The 6,533-nt window shown below is 37.0% G+C and overlaps 1 protein-coding gene across 3 annotated transcripts in view; it reads left to right on the top strand.

The window, feature by feature from the left end:
• The first annotated feature begins 5,671 nt into the window (after window positions 1-5,671).
• The window catches only part of LOC106876386 (serine/arginine-rich splicing factor 6), a 16,158-nt gene continuing 15,296 nt past the window's right edge, over window positions 5,672-6,533 (top strand). For 2 of the 3 annotated variants that reach the window (XM_052972846.1, XM_052972845.1), the window contains exon 1: window positions 5,675-5,815. The gene's annotated coding sequence lies outside the window, so the exon portion shown is untranslated. Of the gene's footprint in view, window positions 5,816-6,533 lie in introns of all 3 variants that reach the window. The other variant, XM_052972847.1, reaches the window with a different exon arrangement.

Genomic DNA, 6,533 nt, shown 5'->3' with positions numbered 1-6,533 from the left:
AAGTAGCTTGCTTATGAATCACATGATTCCAGGTTCAGTCCCACTGCATGGCACCTTGGGCAAGCGTCTTCTACTATAGCCTCGGGCCGACCAAAGCCTTGTGAGTAGATATGGTAGACGGAAACTGAAAGAAGCCCGTTGTATATATGTATCTATATATATATATATATGTGTGTGTATATGTTTCTGTGTCTGTGTTTGTCCCCCCAACCTTGCTTGACAACCAATGGTGGTGTGTTTATGTCCCCGTAACTTAGTGGTTCGGCAAAAGAGACTGATAGAATAAGCACTAGGCTTACAAAGAATAAGTCCTGGGGTCAATTTGCTCGACTAAGGCGGTGCTCCAGCATGGTCACAGTCAAATGACTGAAACAAATAAAAGAGTAAAAGAGTATATATGTTTTTAATGTCTACAATCACTCTAGCAGAATGTAATATATTTTTAGCATAGTTCTAAAATAATTTTGGGGTTATATCCACTACAGAGAACTGAAGAAATGAAATTTCAATGTGTTTGGGTTTTGTTCAGCTTTAGTACAATTAGAATCATGCTGGTTTATGAATCAATCAATATTCAGATTGTTTATGTACCAATCAATATTCTGAATATATAACATTGGTCGTATAGATTTGTGCAAGAAAGATTACATAACACAACATAGTCTGTTTGAATTCATTTATTTTATGCAAGAATGCATTTCTAGACTGGCTCTACGGCTATATTCAACAGCTTTGACATAGTTGGGTCTGAACCTAAGTAAAAATTAATACTGTAGTTACTAGAATTGCATGTTATAACGACAAAATTACTTTAGAATAAAGCTAAAAATAAATTTTTTGTATAGCTTGATTAGTTATGTTCTACATTTGTGTTATATAATATCTATATATCTTTGTATTTATGTATCAAGCATCTCTTTCATTCACTGTACCAAGATGCCATGCAACAAAGGATGGTACAAGACCTACCTATACTTCAGTACCCATGTTTATCTCCATCCTTGTTACCTTACCTCTTTCTTTCATTACAAAGCATACATATAAGTGATTGTATCAGATTTGCTTGTACCGAATACATTTTACACTCATCCTCTCTGTCTGCCCCTCTCTCTCTCTCTCTCTATCTCTCTCTCTCTCTCTTGCAGGTCCATTCTATACTGGCATCCTTCATTCACTCTTCCCACTGTATACCTGCATTATCATCTCTGTCATGACCTCCCCCTCCGTCTCCTCTCACCCCCACCTAGTTACTCTCTATGTACCATCGTAATCTTGCACTCTTCATCCATCCATCTTTGGGCTTTGCACTCTCTCCTTTATTCACCTCCTTTCTTTCTCTCTCTTGGTTTGCCTTGAGCAGATTAACACATCATAGAGTAATGAGAACACTTTAATTTCTGGGGTACAAAGCAACCCCACTAGTGCTACGATAATGTGTATCCAGTATCCTGTTTAAAGTAGTTCATGATAGGAAGTGTTGAGATGTAGAAACCAGATCAAAAGTGGAAAAGAACGTGCAGGATATGAACCTCCATCCTGTCTAGGATAGAAATTCTGAATAAGAACTGACTTGGATAACATGTCAAGCTCACACCAGATGCATGATGATGATAATAATACTGCAGCTGCTGATAATGATGATGACCACACACACACACACACACACACACACACACACTTATACAAATATATGAATACAAACATAAACAGAGTCCACTGGACCTTTGCATTTATAAACAAGTTTTAGCCAGCCATAAATGGAAGATAATCTAATACAATGTTATGGAGCATGCTTCAAATTTTAGCTTTCATATTTCTCTTTCGGATGTATCATCTGCATCAACATGGCACATTCCAAACTGACACATGAAATGAAATGGCATGCCATACTTGTCAACCACCCAACCACCAAACACAGCAACTCAGAGATCACCAGGTTTTTGAATGTGGCTCTGTCAGTCATGTTCAGGGTCAAGAAAGAACTAAAAGCTTCTGGAGGGGACATGTCATCTCATAACTGAAGAAATATTGGTGCAAGGCCAGCAGTTTTAGAGGAAGGGTCAAGTTGATTACATTGACCCCTGTACTCAACTGGTACTTATTTTATTGAACCCCCTGCAAGGATGAAAGGCAAAGCTGACCTTGGTGGCTTTGAACTCATAATGTAAAGACAGACAACATGCCACTGTGCATTTTGCCTGGTGTGCTCATGATTCTGCCAGCTTGCTTTCTTCTCGGTAGTTAGATATTATCAGGACTGATGGCTGAATCTAGTTGGTCCAGTACTTCATCACTGACAACCTTAGCAGAACAATGCAATGAGGACTTTATCAAGCATCTCAATGTGGTGAAATGTGTGGTGCCTGAGGGCAAGTGCAGTTGCGGCTGTGTGATAAGAAGTTTGCTTTGCTTCCTAACCACAAGATTTCAGGTTCAGCCCCACTGCATGGTGCCTTGAGCAAGCGTCTTCTACAATAGCCCCAGTGTGTGCGCATGCGCACGCGTGTGTGTGTGTGTGTGTGTGCGAGTGTGTGCATGTATATGTATGTGTCTGTTTCTTTGCCTTGACATCATGTGATGCTCATACATGAGTTTTTCCATCATGCAAGTGTAACACTTTATTTCCAATATTCTGTGGAAAGATGTTTGGTCATTAGCCAATATTATCTTACCGGGAAACACACGGGGCTTGGTAATAGGAAGGGCATCCAGCCATAAAAATCCACCTCAATAAATTCTGTCTGACCCATACGAGCATAAAAAAGCTAACATTAAAAGGATGATGATAATGATGATGATGATGATGATGATGAAGATGGGGGGATTCTGTAAGATGAGGAGAGGACAGTTCATGCCTAACATGATCTTGGAGAACTTGCAATCATGTGAATGTCACGTGTGGTATCTTGATTCTCCTGATTAGATTTGAACTTCTTCAATTACTACTTCTGAGCCATTGTCAGTGTGTGTATGTGGGGGGGGGAGGACTGGTCAGTAGATCTATGGTGCTTATGGACTAGTCAGGAACTTTTGCAGTGAGCATAAGGAAGGGTGCCATGATTGGAAGGGGGTGGGTGGCGGCATCTGACTTAGTAGTCTGCTTCTTCTGTGGCTGCTTGAGGTTGAAGGTGGTTTTGTTCAAGTAAAATATGTCTTTTAATCTCTTTTGTATGTCTGAAATGTTTCTGCTCATAGTACAGGCCAAATCAAAGACAAAAACAGCATAATTTTGAGCCCAGAGAAATGTTTAGGCAACAAAAACATCCAGAATAACGTTAGTCAGTGTCTCCAAAGTGTAGTCAGGAGGGTTACAAAAGCTGAGAAAATCTATGTGGACATCCTGGTTTTCAGAAACATAACAACAATAACTGATTCTTCTCGTTCCATGCCAGAGCAATCTCATATAACATCAATAAACATGGAATCTTCAATCATTTTTTCTTATCTCATGTTGGATGTTATGAGCACATGCCTCTAGGATTTCATTTTGCATGGTATCAGATAGGAAAATAACTCGTTTAAGCTGCTATCTTATTTCTGCAGCATATTATTCTGCAACTTCTTTTTTGGGATTTACAAAGTTTTCTATGACATGTGTTGACTATCTCTTCGAAGATGGAACTAGTAACTTACCTTATCTTTTACTAAGGATATTCCTCAATCCTTCAACAATGGAACTGCAAACTGCTATTATCTCTCACTAAGGATTTTCTTAATTCTCTGATCATGTAAGTGCTAACCACTATTATCTTTCACTAAGTATGTTCTTTAATTCTTTGATAAACTGGTAATTACTAATATCGTTTATTAAAGATATTCCTTAATTCTTTTTCTCCAGAGATGGAATAGTTGGCTTACATGGAAATCTTTGCTCAATGATATATGATCTACATGTTCTGCTATTCTAGAAACAACTGTAAGAAACTTCACATATTATTTTTTAAATCCCTTATTTACTATAACTACTCTGTTTACTTGTTCATCTCTCTTTCTAATATATCAAGTCATCCCATAAATAATGTCCAAATTTTGGGTAAGGAAAAAAAGTGATCTAATTTTACATTTTATTTAAATTTAATCCTGTTTATAATTCCCATCATTAGCGATGACTTCCTTCCATCTATTCATCAGTTTTTAAATTCCATTGGTGAGAAACTTTTCTGGTTTTGATGAGAAGAAGGAAGAGAAGTCAGTTTCAACCTCTTGGGGGATTTTGATTACTAATCCATGTAAATGATTCTGTAAGATTTGAAACAAATGGTAATCAGAATGAGTGAGGTCCAGTTGATAAGGTGTGTGAGGGGTTTTTCCCAGTCAAGTTCTTTGATGTTTTCTGATGTAATTTTTGCATCATCATGATGAAACATCACTTCCTTATGATTCGCCAAAGCAGTCCTTTTTTTTATTCAAAGCAGCATCCAAACACTCTAATTGTTGGTAATAGGTTTGAGCAGTAATTGTTTTTTAGTTGGTGAAGTTTGAATTTACATAGAATCCATTTTCCTCACTTCATTCATTCTAGACATTAACATTAAAGACATCCAGTTACTCTAGTTCAGTCTTACTTCCACACTCCTCCTAGATTCACCTGTTATTTCTTGTACTCTCTGATATCCCAAACCCAACAGAAGTCATTCAATTAACTCTTTTCCTGCATTGAAGATATCTATTTCATGTTACTTACTCTCTGAAATCCTTATTCTTCATGACTTCAATGTAGACAAACCGTTTGACTATCTCTTGCATGAACTTTGTACATTTATTAAACTATTTGATAAAGCATAAGTTGTCTGAAAGTTTATCTATGTCTTCTTGGCCATTTATAACTACACACCGTATCTCTTTTTACACTAGTCAATATAAAATATATTGTAAATGCAACTGCCAATGGTGGTAGAAACTATGGAGTACTTAAGCAAACATATTACAATAATTTAGTTTCTTCTCTCGTTTCTGAGATCAAATCCAAGCAAATTCATTTTACTTTTATTACCACCCTGACTTTAATGAAGAAATTAATGTAACAAATATTCAAGAGTATGAAGTGAAGGCAATAAGCTAGAGCATAAGTAAGCAAGGAGCAGATGGTTCATATCATCATCTCTCTGGCACTGTACTGTCTATGGAAAAGATAGTAAACTCTGAACAGTTCAATCCACCTAGCTGCTAGAATCTTCCACTGTGTAGAATAGTATTCTGTATAGCGTATGTGGTTAACATATCTCTGAACAGTCAAGTACAACACTGCAATCAGATACCATAGTGTGGTATAATTTTCTGTCCAGCGTCTGGAGCCAATGCATTTAACTACCTTTTTGAACGAAATTAGCACAAGGCGGTGTAATGCACTGTTGTAAACAGCAGCAACATGAATAGTTAAACGCTGTAGAATTTATAATTCCACAGCGTTTATGCCATTCCACTAATTGAACACTATTCGAAATATTAAAAATTTATTCTAGCCTCGACACCTCAGATATTGCTTTCTAAGGAATTGGTTCTTGTTAAGAAATTACTACTAGCCTCCTCAAATCGTAATGATGTTTATGTTTATAACTAGTTATAATTTATCAATTCATTCATTTACCTAAAGTAACGTGCGCATAAAAATATGAAGTAAAAAAATATAATTCTTCCTTGCCCGCCATGAGGACAATAAAGCCGGATGGTTTAGTGCGCATGCGTGGATACAGATTTCTTGACGGGCGCCATTGTTAGTTCATATCACGGCTTTGGCTTTTACGGGGAAAATGTCGCGCTACTCTCGACCTCCAAACACTTCCCTCTATGTACGAAATGTTCCCGAAGGAACGAGGTGAGTTCGTTTATATCTGAGGTTAAAACTTGAAGGTTCATATACGGTTCTTACAGGAGAATGAATTAAGACACCGAAAGAGAGTGAATGAAAGAAGGAAGGCCACAGTGACGAATGTCTTAATATTTTTCTCTTGTCGCCGGTATTTTTGTTTCAGAATCTCTCTATTTCTAACGAGAATACGAAGAAGTTGTGATCTATTCATTTATCACTTATTTTGTTGTCTGTCTTTGGTACATGTTTTCTTCCTTCTAGGGGTTTTGTTTCTTCCAAAACATAAAATGTTTTCCTGTCAGAGACGGGGGTTGACTTCCCGCTCTAATTTATGCGCTTCACTTTATCATGTCGACATTGCTTATCTTTTCCGTTTAATATTATCATCGGTGGAGATTTTTTTCAATGAAGAGGAGGGGGAGAATTTAATACTTAAACACTTAGCCGAACGACGATAGTTTGGCTATGGAAATAATTAAAGAGAAAGAAGGCAAATTCCATCTACAATCATACTACAAATGAAAAATTTGTAGACACGATGTTTGTATGTGTGCGTGTGTGTGTATATAATATAAAATGTGTGCGTGTAGGGATGAAATGTGCGCGTGTAATATATATCCTTATAGGCTTTCGTTTTCACCCGCATAAACTGCGTGTATATATATTTAAAGTGTGCGTGTATATTTATAAAATGTGGAGGTGTGTGTGTATATAATATAAAATG

This window comes from Octopus bimaculoides, chromosome 14 (genome assembly GCF_001194135.2).
Source record: "Octopus bimaculoides isolate UCB-OBI-ISO-001 chromosome 14, ASM119413v2, whole genome shotgun sequence".
NCBI classification, from domain to species: Eukaryota; Metazoa; Mollusca; class Cephalopoda; order Octopoda; family Octopodidae; genus Octopus; species Octopus bimaculoides.
The sequence above is the reverse complement of the archived record's forward strand: the minus strand, read 5'-3'. Positions and strand labels throughout refer to the sequence as shown.